The sequence below is a fragment of the Anabrus simplex genome, chromosome 6 (assembly GCF_040414725.1).
Source record: "Anabrus simplex isolate iqAnaSimp1 chromosome 6, ASM4041472v1, whole genome shotgun sequence".
NCBI lineage: Eukaryota > Metazoa > Arthropoda > Insecta > Orthoptera > Tettigoniidae > Anabrus > Anabrus simplex.
In genome coordinates this window covers 294,720,516-294,745,213 of record NC_090270.1, presented here as the reverse complement: position 1 = coordinate 294,745,213, position 24,698 = coordinate 294,720,516, and positions in this window count along the sequence as shown.

Genomic DNA, 24,698 nt, shown 5'->3' with positions numbered 1-24,698 from the left:
GACACAGATAAACACTTTAAATGTGTATACAACAATAATTTTCTTTTTCAACATCCATACATTTTATAAAATATCAAAGCGATGAGAATTTTTCTCGCACATTGTCATCGCAGTTAACTGTGCAGTGTCCCATTCTCATACAATACACAAGAGCATAGCCCTTAATTTAACACACACAAATAATTTTCAATCAATATACAACATTCTTCTCCTTTTTTTAACATATCAAAATATTTTGTGAAAATTCACTTATATGAGAACTTTTCTTGCATATTGTTATCGCAGATAACTGTCCAATGTCCTGTTATCCGTTTTTTTTGTCACACAGTACATGACAATGTACCACTTATTCTTGCAATACACCAATACGACACTTGGTTCACACGCATATCGCAGATGATAGTTTTATTTTGCCAGTTTATCACAAAATTTAATCATCTTATTATTATCTCAACAAATCTCACGTGAAGTACTTCTTTAAATTCTTAATATTATAAGTACCGACAATCTTCCCTTCCTGATCTATTAAAGAATATGCACACTTCCCGATACGGTTCACAATAGTGAAATACCCCTGATACAAAAGAAAGAATTTAGACATATTTCCTGCCTCTGCAGATGATGGGAATGGAACTCTGAGTAGCACCTTGTCACCCAAACTGAATTCGTCCAATTTTGCCCTTTTCTGCTGGCGAATACGTTTATTGCCTGCTTTGATTAAATTTTCCCTACCCAGCTGGATATATTAATCCTTAGATTTTCCCTCTCCGAAGTCTAAGCCTAGCATACTTGCAATATGATCGGTTGGCTTCCTACCAAAATGAATTTTATACGGCGTACATCCCGTAGACTCGTGTAACGTAGTGTTACACCATCGTTCTACATCACCCAATCGTGAAAACCACGAACTGTGCTTATCATGTACGTATGCTCTGAATATTCTCCCGATCTCTCTCATGACCCGCTCGACCATATTACCTTGTGGGTATCGAAGAGACGAATATATGGCCTTAACAGCCAGTTCATTCAACTTGGTAGTCCATATCTTTGAACTGAACTGACTGCCGTGATCTGATAATATTCTGAGTGGACATCCAAACTCAGGAATATATCTGTCAATAACCTGCTTTAGGCAACCCCTTCCCGTAGCTTTTCTCAGGGGATACATTTTGACGTATTTGCTGAAGGCATCAATCAAAACGAACACATACCGGTATCCATACCGAGATTTTACTAGTTGCCCGAAGAGATCTACGCATATAAGTTGGCCGGGCTTGTCTACAATGACGGCTTGCCGTGGGCCCTCTAACGTCCTGTTAGGATGCTTACTACGTTGACATAGATCACAGGTCGCAAGTAATTTCCTAATACTCCTTCCCATATTCTTCCACACAAAATTCCCTTGAATAGCATAAAGAACTTTGTTTGCCCCAAAATGACCGAGTTCTTTGTGATAATACCAAATCATGTCTTCCTGTAATGCCTTTGGTACACAAACTTTAAATTCCCCAGAATGACACTTCCTTGAGAGGAAACCACTACTTAGTTTATATTCATGTTTATCTTTCTTCACAAGAACATCTGCCTCCTTATCTCTTAACCAGGTCAGGATAACATTCATCTCATCGTCCCTCTCCTGTTCCACCATGAGATGACGTAATCGATCTCGTTCTGTCATGTTGTCCGTCACATTACCCACACATACCAGTATTCCTTCTCGTATATCTACGTACCTTGACTCGGTATTGCCTGATAAATTCCTACTGAGGAAATCGCCTAAGACATTATCTTTACCTTTAATGTGTCGAATAGTGAAGTCATATTCACTGATAGCTAAAATCCACCTTGTCATTCTATTACTTGTTAACTTACATGTTTTAATAAATACTAATGCCTGATGATCTGTCCATATCTCAAACTTATTTCCTAATACATACATCCTAAATTTGCTTAATGAATAAATAATAGCCAAGAACTCAATTTCCGTGATGGTATACCGTTTTTCAGTCAAGCTGATTCCCCGACTCACCAAAGAAACAATACCCAAATTTCCATCGTCATCCCTCTGACACAAACATCCGGAAATGCCCTTTTCTGACGCATCGGTCATGAGTACAAACTCGCGATTAGGCATAGGGTATTTTAACATAACGGCATCATTAAAACCTTCCTTCAGCCTAAGAAATGCCTCATCATGTTCAACTGTCCACTTCCATTTAGCTCCACCTTTCAATAAGCCTCTGAATGGCTCTAACAACGCTGCATATTGGATGACAAAACGTCTAAAATAATTACAAACCCCTAAAAATGATTTTAACTGTTTACTATTACGTGGAGTGCTCGTGTTGTTAATCTTCTCTAATCTCGTTTGTTCTGGTTTTACCCCCTGTGCAGATACAGTGTGCCCCAAAAATGTAATCTGTTGTGTGCAAAATGTTGACTTATCCAGTTTTAATGTGAAGCCTCCCTCTCTAACTTTCTGTAAGACTATGTTCAAATGTTCCATATGTTCTTCAAAAGTGTGAGATGCTATTACTACGTCATCAATATACATTGTAACAAAATCCCCTGTATCCCGACCTAAAACTCTAGACATAGCACGAATCAACGCTGCGGAAGAGGTTTTCGTATCAAAAGGGACTCTAGCAAATTGATACAAACAATTCTTATATGCGAAAGCTGTGAGAGGTCTGTCCTCTCTTCTGAGGGGAATTTGCCAAAATGAAGAAGACAAATCCATGATGGAAAACCATGTTTTTCCTTCAAAACGCTGAATGAGTTCTTCCACTGTTTCAGGCCTCTGTTAGTCTGCCTCAATCCTCTGATTCATAAGCCTGGCGTCAATACACAGCCTGACTGACCCGTCCTTCTTGGCAACGATAATTAAAGGATTAATACTATGGCTACAAGATGGTTCAATTATTCCGTAATCCAGCATAATGTTTATCTGTTCTTCGACAGCACTAGGATATTTGAGTGGAATGGGGTACTTAGGTCCCACAAATGATGAATGGTCATGTACAACAAACTTGTGTTCATATACATGTGTTCTTCCTGGCTTATCACTAAATACATCTCGATGCTCACCTAACATCGAACACAACTGCTCCTCCTGTAATTCACTCAAATTACTTGTCGCCACTGTCTCATACAGACTATCCCTTGGATCCTGTCTTATGCACAAGTGACACACGTCAAAACATCTCCTCTCACTAGGAACACCTTCACTCCCCTCCCTAATACCTTTACCAGAACACACGTTATCAACACTTACCTCAGACCCTTCATAATTCACACATACTTGCCCTAGTTTTCCCCCAGGACAAACACACACTACCCGAATCAAAGTCTAATCTAGCTCCATGATTTGTAAGCCAGTCAGCTCCTAAAATAACTGAATACACCAGATTTGGCACAACAAGGCATGGTTGAAAGTTACATTCATTTTCAATCGTAATAGGTACCGCTATCATTTTATTTACTCTCTGTGACTTGCTACCCACCGCTGTTATAATGAAGGTTTGCCTCACAGGAATCTCTGTTATATTCTGACTTTCTTTCAGAATTTCCTCGTAAAGCTTGGAGCTAATACATGACCTTTCACTACCAGAGTCTAATAATACCTTCACATTTCTTCTCCATATAATAATTTCTATCGTCGGAGTCACTACCTCACTACTTATATCCTCAGTATTATAACTACTTATATCACTTAATAGATCACTCCTTATGTCTAGATTAATACTACTATTTCTTACTTTATTATCTATGACTACGTCATCACTTAAAACATTTGACTTATCACTACTTAGGTCACAATCACGTTGTTCTCTTAAATCTACTTTTACTACACAATTATCTACACTACCTACCTGTTTTTGACAACTTTTACCTTCGGACTGTTCACGTGACCTGTTTATGCAGTCCGCTGAGAGTTTAAAGTACGCTGGCTCAATGATGGATCCTGAATAACACTCGTGTTAGGCCTATTTTCATCTCTATGACTCAAATCCCCACGCCTCCCATTGTCGGATTGTCTCGGGTAACTCTGCTGACCTCTATCACTATTAAAATTCCTATTAGCCCTCGTCTGATCATAATTGTTTACTCTCCTCTGATAATTATCTGACCTGTTTCCCGCTCCCTCTACATTTCTACTTTGTGGTCGATTGCCACCTATGCTACTATTCAGAGCCTCAAAACTATCTACCAATACCTCCATTTCTTTGATAGTACTGACTTTCTGCATACACGCAGCTTCCCTAATCCTATCAGAATAATGTTTTAACATAATCCTTACGATATCGACTTCTGAACCAATACTATTAAGATTTTTCCAGATAAGCACGTGTGCCAGAAAGTACTCTGTCATAGACACCCCCTCCTGTTGTCTATATTTACCAAACATAATCCGTTCTCTTTCACGACCCTGGACATTCTCATCCCAAAACTTATTAATAAACTTGTCATTAAATTCTTCCAAATTAGACATATTATTACGGTACACTTGAAACCAGGTTTTACTTTCACCAATGAAGGAATTCGACAAGATCTCTAATACGTATTCCCATTCGATAATATTATCCCTCGACTTATTTGCAAATCTTTTCTCAACTAATGTTAGAAATTCTATAGGATTAAATTGTTTTCCAGTAAACTTAGGCAAGTCTTGGTCCCTATTGTATAAACCACTCATTACTACTATTTCTCTTGTAATCTGACCTTCTCTCATTTCTTGCCGTAGTACCCTCTGGCAATTCAACACTTTTTCTTCCGCCACTTTCTCCGCATTCTCTTTCATTATTCTCAATTCTTCCTGTAATTTTTCCTCTTTCTCTGTAACCTTCTGCGACAAAGTTTCTTGTTTATTCTTTAGTTCTCTGACCTGCCCAAGCTCTTTTTCAAACGTTTCTACCTTACTGACACATTCCCTCATATCTTGCCCCACTGCATTATGGATCTTGTCTAGTCTTTTGTCTATGATCTCGTGAATTTCTTCCTGATTACTAGAAATCTTATTACTTAACTCTTTGATATTCTCTGTACAAGTTCCTTTGACATGCTCAATTTGCGTATGAAGATCGCTCCGACTCGACTCCATTTCTTCTCTAAGGTCAACACACTCTTTATTTAACTTATTTTCTAACGTAGATATTTGACTAGTTACCTCTACTATCTTAGTATCTATTTTATAATTTAGTGATTCACTTAAAGCATCTATTTTCTCATTGGTCACATTAAAATTTTCTTTATTACTGCCAATTAACTCTTCCATTTGTTTCTTATTATTTTCATTACTAATACCAATCATTTGTTCCATTTTATTACTTAGAGAGTTAATCTGTTTATTACAATTTTCATTATTAGTACTAATTAATTCTTTCATCTCTTTCATCTCTTTCTTATTATTTTCACTATTAGTATCAATCTTTTCCCCCATATGTTTCTTGAGCCCGGTCATTTCGGCCATGAACAAATTAAAAAAATCTTGGTTCATTCCCCCCACGATTTCCTTTTGGGTTTCAGTATGCTTCTCAATTTCTGCACTTTGCTGAATTACCACAGAAGCTTCCATCGTATTCACCTGCTCCCTACCTTGGATGTCCGCAGAAGCAATGACCTCGTCGTCACATGACTTGTTATTGTCTTCCTTGTCCATCTTTGGTTCACTAGTGATAGTACGCGATCTCAAATTAATTTCCCTCTTCAAATCCCTTGACATATCCCCAAAATACAAATATATCACAAAATTACACTCTTAACATTTACCGGTAATAATTCCGTTGGCTTAAATTTGCATACTCCTCCCAAAATGAACCTATGATATGCTGTCATTCAGAACAAATTCTGAATTTATTCGAGCCCCACGTTGCGAAGCCACATTGTAAGTTTCCTAACTCGCTGACTAATTTTACAAACATATAAAACTGCATTTAACTTAAAAAATCTGAATATCTGCATTAAAAATGGAAAATCTGAAAATTTAACATTCATTAAATAAAATACACACTCGTCGAACCTTGTACTCACACTTACTTGTTACCTGCTTACTTACACATACGTTATTTGAAGGGCGCCAGCTGTCACTCAGTACAGCAATAATAGAATGAGACTCTTGACTATCTCTAGGGTGTGGGGTAATAAGCTTACTTTTGACAACATACCATATAAGTTCTAGGAAAAGGAGATTGGCGTTCGGTTTCCCCATTAATTTTGAGGTTAAGATATTTTACTTTCAATGAAATAAAACTATGAATTCGTTTGATAGAACAATATATATTCTTTAAATAATATATCAAAAATAGTGAGTCTTGTTGCGATAAAACAGATGAGAATATGAAATTATGACATTGCAACTGAAAGAAACTAGGCATGAATTTGAATTCTTCTTGACCGGACATTTAACAATTTATACGAAATATTTCCCTCACTTATTCACTTGACTGTACCTTCAACACTTTTAGTGTAATTACGACGTATTCCTTTGATCTGGTGTTTACTGTAGATGTGTCACGCCTAACTTGGTGATACATCCTTGTGACGGCTTCTTCTCCATCTCATCTGACTTCTTTGTAAGTCAATATGGTATTACCTCTTGGTAGGTCCTGGGTTGCCCTCTCTGACTTCATGGTAAGCCCTTGCGTCCGTGTCTTCCACTAAGTGACGGACCAACCATTTGGTCTCACTCTCTCAATGACCAATAATTAATGGCTCACTGAGTCTTCACCATCTCTCGTTCACACTCGTTCTCTGACCAACTAAGGCCTCTTGATCTAGTAGACTTCTTCACTGTACTGCATCCGTATAACTAATGACTGACGCTACAATATGCATCCACCTTATATAGACGTTGGTTGACACAGTTACGTAATCTCCAGAATTAACAATGACATACTCCCACCTACGCGACAGATATTACAGACAGTGGTGAAATAGCCCTGGGGCGGCCGACTCTCTGAGCGCATATCTAAATAAATACGATGCCGTAGCCATGAAGTGGCGATGACTTGGCAGAATCGCCAACAATCTTGCACAATGTCCCAACGTCACACCCAATCTCTGATATATACAACAATTCTCACTGTACAGGTATTGAGTGTTATTCTACACATACGTATATATGCATACATCTAAGTACAATCTTGCAAGCAACAGGCAATTGCAAAATTGAATAAAACGGATAATTACAATAATAGTAACAATATCACAGATAAAATAATAATACTGACATAATAATCATAATAATAATAATGATAATAATAAAATAATAATAATAATAATAATAATAATAATAATAATAATAATAATAATAATAATAATAATAATAATAATAATACAGATAAAATCATACAATAATAAAAATACAGATATCATCTTGTAACGGGATTTGAACCGTTACAATATCCTAATATTTTTTGTCTTCAAATATCTACAGCAATAGAAGGATCGAAATAGCACCACACGCTTATCGAAGTCGATCTCTACTACCTGATTGCATTTCAGCGCCATCTCTTAGTACTTAGTTGAATTACTTGCAAATCAATACCTTTGGGAGTAGAATCGCTTGCAATGGCGCGAAGTGTGAATTCAACAAATGAAGCAAACGACTTAAAGAGCACACTTGATGCTGTACTTCAGAGAGCTTGTTGTATCTGCGCCTGTTTTATGATACAATAGATACGGTGCAGTAGTAGGTGTTGTCATATGTCTCCATTCCTGAATAGCTGCCGTGGTTATATTTAGCAGAGAGAAAATGCCTTCGCTCAGCAAGCACCGAGTAACATAGTCACTAATGTACTGCCTCAGTTGAAGCCAGTAGGCACATGGACCAAAATATTTTGGAGAAGGTGAGGGTTATTCTGCCCGAAGGCAGTTCCGAACCTCCGCAGAGGTGTTCCTTAGCCGGAGTTTACGTGCGGTAGGGTGGCCAGTTCCTTTCCGCTCCTCCATTCCAACCAACAGCGCGTGGCAACCCATCCAACTCCTGACCACGCCCAATGTTGCTTAACTTCGGAGATCTCACCGGATCCGGTGTTTCAACACGGCTACGGCCGTTGGCATATTTTGGAGACGAATTACATTATAACCGATCAATGTACAACGTGTAAGCTAAATAAGAAACATGCATGTTATGACTTGAGTTTGCTGACATATTAAAATGAATTCTAACTCAATCTAAAAATAATCAGACATTTCTTCACAACGGAAGCCTGAAAAATTAATTCAAATTGGCTGGGACTTGGAGCAGAATATATTAAGACTGGCCGACCAATGCTCCTCCTAAGAATTCATTATAAATAGGTATGGTAACGCGTCTTGATACGCCTAACGTAGCCACATTGTTTTGCCTGCCCTTTTCAATAGTTTTATGAATATTTATTACCGGTACAAAATAATCATTGATAATAATTGATTCATTCGTAACATAGTTTATGCTCGATGATGCCAAAATATAAATATTACATGTCAGGAAAATGAATCTTAATGATGCTCATTATAGTTCATGTTTCATTATGAAACAGGTTCTCCACCAATCAGAGTTCAGATTTTCATTATGATACAGGTTCTCCACCAATCAGAGTTCAGATTTTCATTATGATACAACTGTTTGACCAGTTAGGTAAGGACATCATCGCACCTGCGCTCAACGCACTAGCTTCGCCCTTGTTTCCAAAATCGAACATGTCGGACACACATATTAACATCAACGCACCTTCTACTTCCAATATTATACAACCACACGGCACATTCCCGCAAATTCACTTCACCAACTGCACAATAAGCAATTGGTATTTGAAATAAAGCTCGGTGATAACCTTCTCTCAAAGCTTTGAAAACATATGACATTGTCAAGGTCTCTGATCCACTCACGGAAAATCAATAACCCAGTGCATACGCTCTGCGCTCTGTTCAGTAAACTCAACTGTCAAGCGACATCTCAACAGAAATTTATGAATATCCAAAAAATAGAGTTATAATTATCGTCGAGCATAAACAGTCCTATGCAACTCACCTATAATGATAATTTTTTTTTTTTTTTTTGCAAGCTGCTTTACGTCGCACCGACACAGATAGGTCTTACGGCGACGATGGGAAAAGAAGGGGCTAGAAGTGGGAAGGAAGAGGCCGTGGCTTTAATTAAGATACATCCCCAGCATTTGCCTGGTGTGAAAATGGGGAACCACTGAAAACCATTTTCAGGGCTGCCGACAGTGGAGTTCGAACCTACTATCTCCCGAATACTGGATACTGGCCGCACTTAAGCGACTGCAACTATCGAGCTCGGTCGGGCGTATCTAGATCTTAACATTTTCAAACAATCTTGCCCGAGATTGTGCAACATACAAATTTCCGTGGCTGAATACTGGTTCGGGTAAGTATACACCCAATTTTTAAAGAGTTTGTCCTGATCTTTATTACTGGTCATACAGCAGACTTGATACCTTGCCGTCTGTGCGTTCATGGATTGTTTTCTCTTACCAGCATGTAAGTTATTAGGAACGTTCTGCCGTCTGTTGAACATATTTAGAAGATGGGCAAGATCAGAGAATCAAACAGCACCTAGCCGTCGCCGACGCGATTTATAATAAGGCCTCTGCATGGCCGCTTACAAACCACGAAATACGTTCTAGCTCCAGAATCACTGCTAGACTTCGTGTTAGCCCTCTATCGTTTAACACAGATGAATACGGAACTTGTGAAGCAAAAAGTTAAGTTAGTGATTTTTTAGCTGAGAGAGGCCTTCAAATTAACTGCATAAGAGGTTGATATGTGTATTCAGCTTGTGCTGAGTATGTAGTTTATATTTAAACATAAAATTAAGATACGTTTGGGTGCATAATGATAAATATTTAAGACTCTGCATTTAGTGCCGAAAGAGTATTTACTATAAACTTTCGTTCTTGTATGCATGGAATCCAGATTACACTGAAAAGTCTGTGCGTCGATGCACACAAATGTCGGGATTCTTCTTTTTCTTGAGGCGCCTTCTCCTAGCAGAGGTTGGCGGTCCACATAGCCAGCTCCGAACGTGATGTTGCAGCATGGAAAGCATCTTCTGAAGTGCAGTTGTGCCATCTTCGGATGTCATTCAGCCATGAATTCCTCCTCCTGCCTACAGACCTTTTCCCCTGTATCTTACCTTCAATGATGAGTTGTAATAGCTGGTACTTCTAGCACAGTTCCCAAGTATTTGAAGGAGGATATTTGTTCAATCTTATTGACTTTTATTGACAAGATTGCTTGTATTTTTCTTTTTGAGAACACTACAACTTTGGTCTTTGGAAGCATGGACAAACAGGCCAAACTCTTCACTGCGCTGGACTGTCTGTCATGCGTTGGAGCGCAGGTAATTAATATGCTATAAAAACAGTAATTGAATGGAAATTCTAAATTCCCATGGAGAGAATTATATATTTTTCACCAATAGATCATGTGAAAAATGTCAAAAACATATCAGATGTAAGGCTTTTCAGGCATTTGCTCTTTTAACCAGAGTTTCGCCTTAGGTCTGACACTAGACTCATCAGAGTGGGATGTGTCAGACCCTACCCACTGACGCTGGGGTGTATGCAGGTGAACATATCAGAAGCCCTTATAAGAGGCATAGTCTGATAACAGTAATTGATAATTTCTCATAAAATTGGCTCCGAATTTAGCGTAAACAGACGCAGGACGCAGTTGGAGATGGCAGATATACAGCTGCCAAATTCTGTGATGGAAATACCAACGCGCCATTCAAGTAGTAGGCCTAAGTACGAATAATATCATTACATTTATTCGAATGTCAACACATTACAAAATAATTTCCTATATATTTTAGCTTAGCCATCAACGCTAAAAATAGCATCCATGACGTTTGTATTTTGTGTGGTTATCATGTAAGAGAGGCTGAAGGGAGTACAACTTAAGATCACTGCCTGGAGATACTCACAACAATCACCACTATGCACCAACGAAAATGCTGAATGAAAAAAACTGAAGCGCACTGAATCCGATGAAGATAAACTTTGGTCTATTTCGCTAACCAGGTTATTCAATCCACTACTGGGCGGCAGAAAGTTGACAGAAAAACACAGTTTTGTGAAACAGCACAATTTGAAGCCACTCAACAGGAATTTTTTGTCGCAATTACCAAAAGAAACCTACCGGTAAGTTAAGTTTTCGTAATATTAAATTCTGCTATGTAGGCCTAGATATTGACGAGATTCAAAATATACTGTACTGTGAAGTATTTTCATTTCTACTATATGAACTTCCCATTCGCAAGTATAGGACCTGACTCGCATGAAATCGCTTTGAACTACTATGTGGCAGATTTAATTTTTCTTTATTAAACGTCATAGAAATATCACTTCGCTTGTATACTCAAAACGCAATATTTTATCTTTTCAATGTATTTTTATGTACAGGTTATTTACTAATGATGCCAATGGGAATCGTGCTGAGGAATGGAGGGATAGCCTGACATCTAGCGGCGCTATTTGAATTCAATGGCGGTTGGTGGTTTAAAAGTTCGGTGGTGCAACAACATTTACCAACGACATAATATGATTACAGGTTAATTTTCAAATCCGGATACATTAGCAATAACCAAACTAACCCAATGGCACTACATCCCTAAAGGGCCTTGGCCTACCAAGCGACCGCTGCTCATCCTGAAGGCCTGCAGATTCCGAGGTGTCGTGTGGTCAGCACGACGAATCGTCTCGGACGTTATTCTTGACTTTCTAGACCGGGGCCACTTTCTCACCGTCAGACAGTTCCTCAATTCTAATCACGTAGCTTGAGTGGACCTCGAACCAATCCACAGATCCAGGCAAAAATCCCTGACCTGGCCGGAAATCGAACCCGTGGCCTCCGGGTAAGAGGCAGGCATGCTGCCCCTACACCACGGGGCCGGCACATCAACAATACTTTTTGATTATTAAAAATAAGACAAACATTTTACATGTCTATTTTCAGGAATATTATTACAATTATAATTATATAATTATAATATATTTTTCATTTAAAAACTCTCTTGCCATATTGAAATGAAACACATTCAGTTAGCCTAAAACCGGTTTCGAAAAAATTCATTTTTTAATGTATCTGATTTCAAAATTGAACGACTACAAATAAATAAATAAATAAATAAATAAATAAATAAATAAATAAATAAATAAATAAATAAATAAATAAATAAATAAATAAATAAATAAATAAAAAGTCACCACTCACCTATTTACACAGGAAATCTGCCCTCCTCGCTTTACATCTGGCAAACGTATCAATAACTGTTGCATTGAAGTCACTGATTCTCATTAAAAATGCTCGCTCTATTGAGAGCATTGCCAGAGCGATATTGTGTTCCCTAGAAATATTTTTGCTCCATTTAGAGTGGAGAAACATCGTTCTGCTTGTGCAGTAGATATCGGAATGTTTAACAGCACGTTCAACAGTTTAACAATTTCACTTAACGTAGCAAACAAATTATTGCCTGTAATGAAGTCCATTAGACGCATAGCACTAGACATATTTCGACCTCCTCTCTAGTGTAGATTACAGAGAGTTCCGTGCGAAGTTTGATCTCATTAATGAGTGGATAGCTTTTACTGTAGCTTTCATAGACTCTTTAGGGTACTTACTCTCATATTCAGAAAAAAAATCAGAGTTTAAGAAAGTTGGAGCTACAAGGTGTCCCGTGAAGCTAAACCTGTCATTGACTTCCCTTAGAACAACATCACACACTTCAAACGCCTGCCTTTTTACACACTGATCTCCAGTTCTTATTCTCCTTTCTGACTGTTCCTGTGGCTTCTCATCATCCACGCTGTTTCTTACTTTTTGTATTTCTCCATCAAATGCCTTTAGCTGAGCCAGAACAAGAGGTCGATTACAAACGCGCTTCTGCACTTGATTACACAAAATGTCTACATTGTGAAAGGGACAGCCAGTATATAAAATCGTCATCTTTCAAAATACCTATATATCCAGAAGCTTGAATATGTGTGTCGTTGTTACTAATTTGAGATATCCTTTGAATAACTTTCATGCATTTAATAAGGTCTTCTCTGAGTTTAAAAACAGTATTTACAGTCCTGGAATGAAAATTCCACCGTGTTGGATGCGAACGTGGCAAGCGTTTCTGCACAACTTCGTCAAGAACGGCAGTTTTTTTAGGAGAATTTGAGAAAAAGGTCCATAGTCCTTGAAGGTTTGCAAAAAATACCCACACAATTCTGTTTATTGGTGCTGCGTTCAACACAAACAAATAAAGTTGATGAGCATGGCAATGTGTGTAAGAAGCAGCAGGATACTTCTCTTTGACAATGGCGTGGACACCACGTTGTGTGCCTCCCATGACAGATGCACCATCATAAATCTGTGCTCTAGGTTTATTTGGGCATCCTTGGAGATGACAATCAAGTTCAGATATTATGGCCGCAGACAGTGATTCTGAATTATGACCAAAAGGTCGAATGAAACACCAAAATCTTCCTACAGGTTTATTGTTTCAAGGTACCTATATATAATAACCATCTGAAACATTGACCCAACATCACTAGTTTCATCAGCTATGACGGCCATGAAATCTGAATCTTTAATTGAATTGGTTATTTCCACTTGGCACACCTCTAACATACAATGAAGAATAGTTTTATAGATGCACTTAAAAACCCTCGTCTTTTCTTAGTGATCTCTCAAAACACTATCAAACTCAACACTGAAATTAGTTAAGCCACGAAAAACACCAGGATTCTGTGCCTGATTCATCATAGCCCCTCAACAATGAATCAAATGAGCCACAAAATCTTACACAGTTTATTACAATATTCAGGACATACCTGTTCTGTGTAACCCGAGCATTTTGTATCTGTACGTTCCTTCCATACGCAGTGTCCATCTATGCAGCTATATTAACATTTCCATAGATGGCTAAACTTATTCAGTTCTTCATATTAGATGAAGCAGATTCGTGTTTTATAATGCGACCGTGAAGGTGTTGTATGTTCCCCGTACCTTGTTTTACCCATGAATCTTCCCCTCGGAAAAGTATGCATGGAAGGCAGTATAAAGCATCACTGACCTCACACCCACATAACAAGTCATGTTTCTTGTAAATCTCAGGATTGAAGTTCCCATCGAACGTTCTACTTTTTGAAATGATCGTTTGCGTTATGTGAATGTTCAGCGTGGGTCTACCCATTCGTTTCACCTTGGAATTTTCTTCGGCATTCCGTTGCAAAAACGTCCTAGACTTTAAAAACCGCACCGATTTGATGATCTGGCAAAATAACACTAACTTATAAAAACGCACAGTAAAACAAACACTTTTAACAGTCATATTTACGAATAAAATGGTTGTGCTTAAAGGCGACAGTAGTACGAATTTGATGATGTAATAAATAATTGTGGTTGTAGCCTAATGTCAGTTTAACGGTAATGACAGTAACAGTTTAATGGAGAGTAAATATTTCTTATACGGGTTTGTGAATGCTATGTTAGAATAATTGAATAGATCCTGCAAGAAGTTAGGCATAAAAATTAATAGGAAAAAGACCAAGGCAGTGATCATGGAATCAAAGATGGACTCAACAGCTAAAATAATACTTTCGGGGGAGGAGATCGAACAAGTGTCTAAATTTAAACAATTGGGAAGCTTAATAAGAAGTGATCTTCATTGCCTGGACGAAGTGAAGACTAGAATTGCAATGGCCGAGGAAGCATTTATGAAACAAAGGAAGTAGTATAATAAGCGGGTTCGGGCGCCACCTCCACCTCGGGCTCCCAGAGGCCACCTCCACCTCAGCCAGAGGCCTCCTCCACCTCCACCTCCACCTCAGCCAGAGGCCTCCCAGATGCCTCCTCCACCTCCACCTCAGCCAGAGGCCTCCCAGAGGTCTCCTCCACCTCCCGCGGGAAATTTGAATTTGTAAACAAAGCCACGTGCTTTTTGACAGCTGTCATCGACAACAACGCATCGCTAACCTCAGTACTGCCATCTTGACGGGCCTAAACCTCAGTAGTGCCAACTTAACCTCACTAGCGCGAGGTAAACAAAGCCACGTGCTTTTTGACAGCTACGTGCTTTTTGACAGATTTGTAAACAAAGCCACGTGCTTTTTGACAGCTCTCATCAACAACAACGCATCGCAAACCTCAGTACTACCATCTTGACGGGCCTAAACCTCAGTAGTGCCAACTTAACCTAACTAGCATGAGGTAAACAAAGCCACGTGTTTTTTGACAGCCACGTGCTTTTTGACAGATTTGTAAACAAAGCCACGTGCTTTTTGACAGACAACAACGCATCGCTAACCTCAGTACTACCATCTTGACGGGCCTACACCTCAGTAGTACCAACTTAACCTAACTAGCGCGAGATAAACAAAGCCACGTGCTTTTTGACAGCCACGTGCTTTTTTGACAGCTGTCATCCGCCATCTTTAAACTACAGAGCACCGTGCTGCCCTCTTTCGTCACCTGTCATCGGCAGTGCTGCCATCTTGACGGGCCTAAACCTTAGTGCTACCAACTTAACCTCACTAGCTCGAGATAAACAAATCCACGTGCTTTTTGACAGCTACGTGCTTTTTTGATAGCTGTCATCCGCCATCTTTAATCTATAGAGTACAGTGCTGCCCTCTTTAGCTACTTACCTTTGAAATGTGGTGGCGGATAATTTGAAAAATGCTTTTCGACAAGCAGCCATCTTTAATCCAGAGAGAACAGTGCTGCCCTCTATGTGGTGGCGACAAATTGAAAAATTCCACATGCTCTTGTTTGAAAACAAACTCACGTGCTTTTTTGACAGCTGTCATCTGCCATCTTTAATCTATAGAGCACAGTGCTGCCCTCTTTAGTTTGAAATGTGGTGGTGGTAAATTCCACGTGCTCTTGTTTGGAAACAAAGCCACGTGCAGCTGTCATCCGCCATCTTTAATCAACAGAGCACTGTGCTACTATCATGCGGGCAATTTCATCACCTGTCATCCGCCATCTTTAATCCACAGAACACCGTGCTGCCCTCTTTATGGCTACTACCTTAAGCACGTAGTAGCGGACAATTTGAAAAGTTCTGTTAGCTATCATCCGCCATCTTTAATCAAGAGAGCACCGTGCTGCCATCTTTAGCTAGATACCTTTGAAATGTGGTGGCGGCAAATTGAAAAATTCCACGTGCTCTTGTTTGGAAACAAACTCACGTGCTTTTTCGACAGCTACCATCCGCCATCTTTAATCAACAGAGCATAGTGCTGCCCTCTTTAGTTTGAAATGTGATGGCGGCAAATTCCACGTGCTCTTGTTTGGTAAACATAGCCATGTGCTTTTTTGACAGCTGTCATCCGCCATCTTTAATACAGAGAGCACCGTGCTGCCCTCTTTATCGTAGTAGATGTAAATTCGTCACCTGTCATCCGCAGTGCTGCCATCTTTAGCTAGATACCTTTGAAATGTGGTGGCGGATAATTTAAAAAGAAAAATTCTACAGCAGCCCTCTCTCGACGCTAATTGCATAAGATGGCGGCTATACATGACCCCTTAAGGGTGCTTACGCAAGATGGCTGCTACACACAGGTTCTTATGAGACGCCCTTGGGATGCTTGCGCAAGATGGCAGTTATACATGGCTCCTTATGAGATACCCTAGGGATGCTTGCGCAAGATAGCGGCTGATCTTATGGGACGGCTTAAGGGTCCTTGGACAAGATGGCTTGAGACGCCCAAAGGATGCTTGCGCAAGATGGCGGACACAAGATGGCAGCTATACATAACTCCTTATGAGACGCTTTAAGGGTGCTTGCGCAAGATAGTTGCTATTCTTAGCTTAGAGGCTAACGTGTCATGCTAGTTCGATTCATTAAATTTGGGGCTTAAATGCAAAATGTTAAATATATCGAAAACGGTGCACCGTAGAGCAAAACGGACAAAATTTTTCTGCCTAATACCGCGGTTCGCAGTATGAGGAACAAGAAAAACATAGTCTAATGATGAGATCAACGGTTCGGTTCCTACTTAGGCCCTTTGGCATTCACTCTGTTTTAGCTTGTATTGAAGCGAGTCTTCGTAACATGATCAGGTTTAGCTATGGTAGAGAGTATAACGTGCCGTGCAGGTTCGATTCATTAAATTTGGGGCTTAAATGCAAAATGTTAAATATCTCGAAAACGATGCATCGTAGAGCAAAACGGACAAAATTTTTCCGCCTAATACGTAGGTTCGTAGTATCAGGAACAAGAAAAAACATAGTCTAATGATGAGATCAACGGTTCGATTCCTACTTAAGCCCTTTGGCATTCGCAGCTATCTATTTCCACAAGATGGTGGCTGCTCTTATGAGAAACAAGATGCCTTGAGACGTCCTAGGGATGCTTACGCAAGATGGCAGACACAAAATGGTGACTATACATAGCTCCTTATGAGACGGCCTAGGATTGCTCGCACAAGATGGCGGCTACTCTTATGAAGAAAGCTAGCTTAGAGGCTACTGCGCAAGATAACAGCTGCTGTTATGCATGTGGTGGAGGGCAATTTGAAATTCTATGTGCTTAATCAACAGAGCACCCTGCTGCCCTCTTTAGCTGAAATGTGGTGGTGGATAATTTGAAAAATTCTTTTGAGAGCTATCATCTTTAAAAACAATGGCGACTATACATAGGCTGTTAAGGCCTTATCATTCTCCTCCTCCTCCTCCTCCTCCTCCTCCTCCTCCTCCCCCTCCTCCTCCCCCTTCTCTACCTCCTCCTCCGCCTCTTATGTCAAGGCATAGCTTTATATCGAACAAGTTTAAACCTGCATCGCGAAGGCAAGCGTGTGCAGCGATAACATTATTGTGCATGTTTAGACTTTCGAAACATAAGAAGAGTAGAATCAAACGCTGTACTCGATACGACATGTGATCAGAACATTGATTGATGCGTTCAGAAAACAAAATAAGTGATCAAGACTAGAATCGAACGATGTACTCAATACATCATGTGTTTAGAATATGTCAGGGGATACGCTTGTTCTAAGAAGATCAGATTGAAACATAACAAGACTAGAATAGAACACTGTAATCGATATTGTTAACTTCGACATGGGATCAGAACATTGATTGATGTGTTCAGAACACAAAATAAGTGATCATGACTAGAATCGAACACTGTACTCGATACAACATGTGATCAGAACATTGATCGACGTGTTCAGAACACGAAATAAGTGATCAAGACTAGAATCGAACACTGTACTCAATACAACATGTGTTTAGAACATGTTAGGGGGTACCCTTGTTATAAGAAGATCAGAATGAAACATAACAAGACTAGAATCGAACACTGTAATCGATGTTGTTAACCTCAACATATGATCAGAACATTGTTTGATGTGTTCAGAGCAAAAGTACAATTTTGATGATTTGCTTAGTGTAAAATCAAAAACTATGGAAACACACTGTGCACATATCGCGTAGCTAACTCGCTCAGTAAGCAATATCGCAAAACTACAACTTCAATGATTTGCATAGTGTAAAAATCAAAAACATACTGTACCCATACTGCGCAGCTAACTCGCTCGGTAAACGATATAGCCAAAGTATAACTTCAAATTATTTACCTTCCATCATTCGTCTTGTGTGTAAAAATCAGTCGAACAAGTTATCGCATAAACATGGCTGAAAAAAAATCGTGATAGGGTATGGAACCCAGGGGTTACATCTTATCAGAAGGGCAAAAAGGATGAAAGGACTCTTCCTCCTCCTTACCGCACATTCCTTGAAGGGCTAATTGGCTGAAGGGCTAATGGGCAAAAGGGCTAAAGGGCTAAAGGGCTAATGGGCTAAAGGGCTAATGGGCTAAAGGGCTAAAGGAGCAACAACCTCGTCGATCGCTATCAACAAGAACGCTTGTACTTTGTAGAAAATTAATCTTTATTGGTAAATGGTTTCATGTTCAGAACAAGGAATGGAAAATCCCCGAGGTGCAATGAGTTACGTTTTTCGAACTAGTGTTCGGAACACTGAACTTTTCAAGATGATAGCAGAGAGTTTAGCAATGTTCTGTTGTTGGATTTTAAATTCCGCACTACAACATGCATAAGGTGGTAGCCTTGAGTTTTACCGCCGTAAAGATGGCAAGAGTGAGGTTAACAATGTTCTGTTGTTGGATTTTAAATTCCGCGCTATAACATGCAAAAGGTGGCAGCCTTGAGGTTTACCGCCGTAAAGATGGCAGCAGTGAGGTTAGCGACGCTCTATTGTCCTTCAAAGTGAGGTTAGGGTTCGTCAAGAAGACAGCTGTCAAGAAAGCACGTGGCTATGTTTACCAAACAAGAGCACGTGGTCGTGACGTCACGGTCATGTAGTATGTTGCCTCAGCATTTAAAGTTCAATGTCTACACCTACGTAGTTAACACTCTGCTATGTTCACAAGATTTTTTACACATAACTATTCTTTATGCTTTAAGTTCATGCACATAGGCTATGCTAAGGTAGCAGTACAAACACATGCGAACTTTGTACATTCTAATGGAATAAGTTTAGTACTGTGTGCATCATGGATACATGATGTGTGCACGCATTTAATCTTGACTATACGTAATGCTGCTGCTTTGTTTACAAGATTTTTATACATTGCTATTCTTTATGCTTTAAGTTCGTGCACGCACAAGCGATACTCGTACGCTCTAGCAGGAGAAGTTTAGTACGATATTCGATACATACATTATCGATAGGTGATGTGTACACGCTTTAGAACATAGCTCATCTTTATGCTTTAAGTTCGTGCACAGGGGTTTGGGATACACAAAAGCGATTGCTACATGCTCTAGCGGAAGAAGTCTAGTACGATAGTCGATGCATGTAAAATCGATAGGTTATGCTAAGATAGCAGCACACTTACATGATTTTAGCACAATCTAGTGGAAAAAGTTTAGTATGATAGTCGTTTCGTGCAAAATCATTAGGTAATGTGTAAGCGCTTTGAAACAAGGCTATTCTTTGTACTTTAAGTTCATGTGTATGAGTTATGCTAAGATAGCAGCACAACCTAGCGGAAGAAGTTTTGTACGAGAGTCGATACATGCAAAGTCGATAGGTAATGTGTACACGCTTTGAAACATGGCTATTCTTTGTACCTTAAAGTCATACGTATAGGTTATGCTAAGATAGCAGCACAATCTGGCGGAAGAAGTTCAGGGTGATCTGTACACGCTTTGAAACAAGGCTATTCTCTGTACTTTAAGTTCATGCGTCTTAGTTATGCTTGCGATAGTCGATGCATGTAAAATCGATAGGTTATGCTAAGATAGCAGCACACTTACACGATTTTAGCACAATCTAGTGGAAGAAGTTTAGTACGAGAGTCGATGCTTGCAAAATCATTAGGTAATGTGTACACGCTTTGAAACAAGGCTATTCTTTGTACTTTAAGTTCATGCGTCTTAGTTATGCTAAGATAGCAGCACAATCTACCTGAAGAAGTTTTGCACGAGAGTCGATACATGCAAAATCGATAGTTGATGCGTACACGCTTTAAAACATGACTATTCATTGTACTTTAAGTTCATGGGTATAGGTTATGCTAAGATAGCAGCACAATCTAGCGGAAGAAATTTAGTACGAGATTCGATGAATGCAAAATCAATAAGTAATGTGTACACGCTTTGAAACATGGCTATTCTTCGTACTTTAAGTTCATGTGTATAAGTTATGCTAAGATAGCAGCACAACCTAGCGGAAGAAGTTTAGTACGATATTTGTTGCATGCAAAGTCGATAGGTAATGTGTACACGCTTTGAAACATGGCTATTCTTTGTACCTTAAGGTCACGCGTATAGGTTATGCTAAGATAGCAGCACAATCTAGCGGAAGAAGTTTAGTACGAGAGTCGATGTGTGCAAAATCGATAGGTGATGTGTACACGCTTTGAAACATGGCTATGCATTGTACTTTAATTTTATGGGTATAGGTTATGCTAAGATAGCAGCACGATCTAGCGGATGAAGTTTAGTTCGATGGTCGATGCATGTAAAATCGATAGGTCATGTGTACACGCTTTGAAACATAGCAATTCATACTGCTGCTCTGTTCCCAAGACTTTTAAGCATAGCTAACCCTAATACTGCTCTTAACGACGTCGAGCTAAGGATTGATTACGTGACCGTGACGTCACAGCCACGTGCTCTTGTTTGGTAAACATAGCCACGTGCTTTTTTGACAGCTGTCTTCTTGACGAACCCTAACCTCACTTTGAAGGACAATAGAGCGTCGCTAACCTCACTGCTGCCATCTTTACGGCGGTAAACCTCAAGGCTGCCACCTTATGCATGTTATAGCGCGGAATTTAAAATCCAACAACAGAACATTGTTAACCTCACTCTTGCCATCTTTACTGCGGTAAACCTCAAGGCTACCACCTTATGCATGTTGTAGCGCGGAATTTAAAATCCAACAACAGAACATTGCTAAACTCTCTGCTATCATCTTGAAAAGTTCAGTGTTCTAAACACTAGTTCGAAAAACGTAACTCATCGCACCTCGGGGATTTTCCATTCCTTGTTCTGAACATGAAACCATTTACCAATAAAGATTAATTTTCTACAAAGTACAAGCGTTCTTGTTGATAGCGATCGACGAGGTTGTTGCTCCTTTAGCCCTTTAGCCTATTAGCCCTTTAGCCCATTAGCCCTTTAGCCCTTTAGCCCTTTTGCCCATTAGCCCTTCAGCCAATTAGCCCTTCAAGGAATGTGCGGTAAGGAGGAGGAAGAGTCCTTTCATCCTTTTTGCCCTTCTGATAAGATGTAGCCCCTGGGTTCCATACCCTATCACGATTTTTTTCAGCCATGTTTATGCGATAACTTGTTCGACTGATTTTTACACACAAGACGAATGATGGAAGGTAAATAATTTGAAGTTATACTTTGGCTATATCGTTTACCGAGCGAGTTAGCTGCGCAGTATGGGTACAGTGTGTTTTTGATTTTTACACTATGCAAATCATTGAAGTTGTAGTTTTGCGATATTGCTTACTGAGCGAGTTAGCTACGCGATATGTGCACAGTGTGTTTCCATAGTTTTTGATTTTACACTAAGCAAATCATCAAAATTGTACTTTTGCTCTGAACACATCAAACAATGTTCTGATCATATGTTGAGGTTAACAACATCGATTACAGTGTTCGATTCTAGTCTTGTTATGTTTCATTCTGATCTTCTTATAACAAGGGTACCCCCTAACATGTTCTAAACACATGTTGTATTGAGTACAGTGTTCGATTCTAGTCTTGATCACTTATTTCGTGTTCTGAACACGTCGATCAATGTTCTGATCACATGTTGTATCGAGTACAGTGTTCGATTCTAGTCATGATCACTTATTTTGTGTTCTGAACACATCAATCAATGTTCTGATCACATGTTGAAGTTAACAACATCGATTACAGTGTTCTATTCTAGTCTTGTTATGTTTCAATCTGATCTTCTTAGAACAAGCGTATCCCCTGACATATTCTAAACACATGATGTATTGAGTACATCGTTCGATTCTAGTCTTGATCACTTACTTTGTTTTCTGAACGCATCAATCAATGTTCTGATCACATGTCGTATCGAGTACAGCGTTTGATTCTACTCTTCTTATGTTTCGAAAGTCTAAACATGCACAATAATGTTATCGCTGCACACGCTTGCCTTCGCGATGCAGGTTTAAACTTGTTCGATATAAAGCTATGCCTTGACATAAGAGGCGGAGGAGGAGGTAGAGAAGGGGGAGGAGGAGGGGGAGGAGGGGGAGGAGGAGGAGGAGGAGAATGATAAGGCCTTAACAGCCTATGTATAGTCGCCATTGTTTTTAAAGATGATAGCTCTCAAAAGAATTTTTCAAATTATCCACCACCACATTTCAGCTAAAGAGGGCAGCAGGGTGCTCTGTTGATTAAGCACATAGAATTTCAAATTGCCCTCCACCACATGCATAACAGCAGCTGTTATCTTGCGCAGTAGCCTCTAAGCTAGCTTTCTTCATAAGAGTAGCCGCCATCTTGTGCGAGCACCCCTAGGCCGTCTCATAAGGAGCTATGTATAGTCACCATTTTGTGTCTGCCATCTTGCGTAAGCATCCCTAGGACGTCTCAAGGCATCTTGTTTCTCATAAGAGCAGCCACCATCTTTTGGAAATAGATAGCTGCGAATGCCAAAGGGCTTAAGTAGGAATCGAACCGTTGATCTCATCATTAGACTATGTTTTTTCTTGTTCCTGATACTACGAACCTACGTATTAGGCGGAAAAATTTTGTCCGTTTTGCTCTACGATGCATCGTTTTCGAGATATTTAACATTTTGCATTTAAGCCCCAAATTTAATGAATCGAACCTGCACGGCACGTTATACTCTCTACCATAGCTAAACCTGATCATGTTACGAAGACTCGCTTCAATACAAGCTAAAACAGAGTGAATGCCAAAGGGCCTAAGTAGGAACCGAACCGTTGATCTCATCATTAGACTATGTTTTTCTTGTTCCTCATACTGCGAACCGAGGTATTAGGCAGAAAAATTTTGTCCGTTTTGCTCTACGGTGCACCGTTTTCGATATATTTAACATTTTGCATTTAAGCCCCAAATTTAATGAATCGAACTAGCATGACACGTTAGCCTCTAAGCTAAGAGTAGCAACTATCTTGCGCAAGCACCCTTAAAGCGTCTCATAAGGAGTTATGTATAGCTGCAATCTTGTGTCCGCCATCTTGCGCAAGCATCCTTAGGGCGTCTCAAGCCATCTTGTCCAAGGACCCTTAAGCCGTCCCATAAGATCAGCCGCTATCTTGCGCAAGCATCCCTAGGGTATCTCATAAGGAGCCATGTATAACTGCCATCTTGCGCAAGCATTCCAAGGGCGTCTCATAAGAACCTGTGTATAGCAGCCATCTTGCGTAAGCACCCTTAAGGAGTCATGCATAGCCGCCATCTTATGCAATTAGCGTCGAGAGAGGGCTGCTGTAGAATTTTTCTTTTTAAATTATCCGCCACCACATTTCAAAGGTATCTAGCTAAAGATGGCAGCACTGCGGATGACAGGTGACGAATTTACATCTACTACGATAAAGAGGGCAGCACGGTGCTCTCTGTATTAAAGATGGCGGATGACAGCTGTCAAAAAAGCACATGGCTATGTTTACCAAACAAGAGCACGTGGAATTTGCCGCCATCACATTTCAAACTAAAGAGGGCAGCACTATGCTCTGTTGATTAAAGATGGCGGATGGTAGCTGTCGAAAAAGCACGTGAGTTTGTTTCCAAACAAGAGCACGTGGAATTTTTCAATTTGCCGCCACCACATTTCAAAGGTATCTAGCTAAAGATGGCAGCACGGTGCTCTCTTGATTAAAGATGGCGGATGATAGCTAACAGAACTTTTCAAATTGTCCGCTACTACGTGCTTAAGGTAGTAGCCATAAAGAGGGCAGCACGGTGTTCTGTGGATTAAAGATGGCGGATGACAGGTGATGAAATTGCCCGCATGATAGTAGCACAGTGCTCTGTTGATTAAAGATGGCGGATGACAGCTGCACGTGGCTTTGTTTCCAAACAAGAGCACGTGGAATTTACCACCACCACATTTCAAACTAAAGAGGGCAGCACTGTGCTCTATAGATTAAAGATGGCAGATGACAGCTGTCAAAAAAGCACGTGAGTTTGTTTTCAAACAAGAGCATGTGGAATTTTTCAATTTGTCGC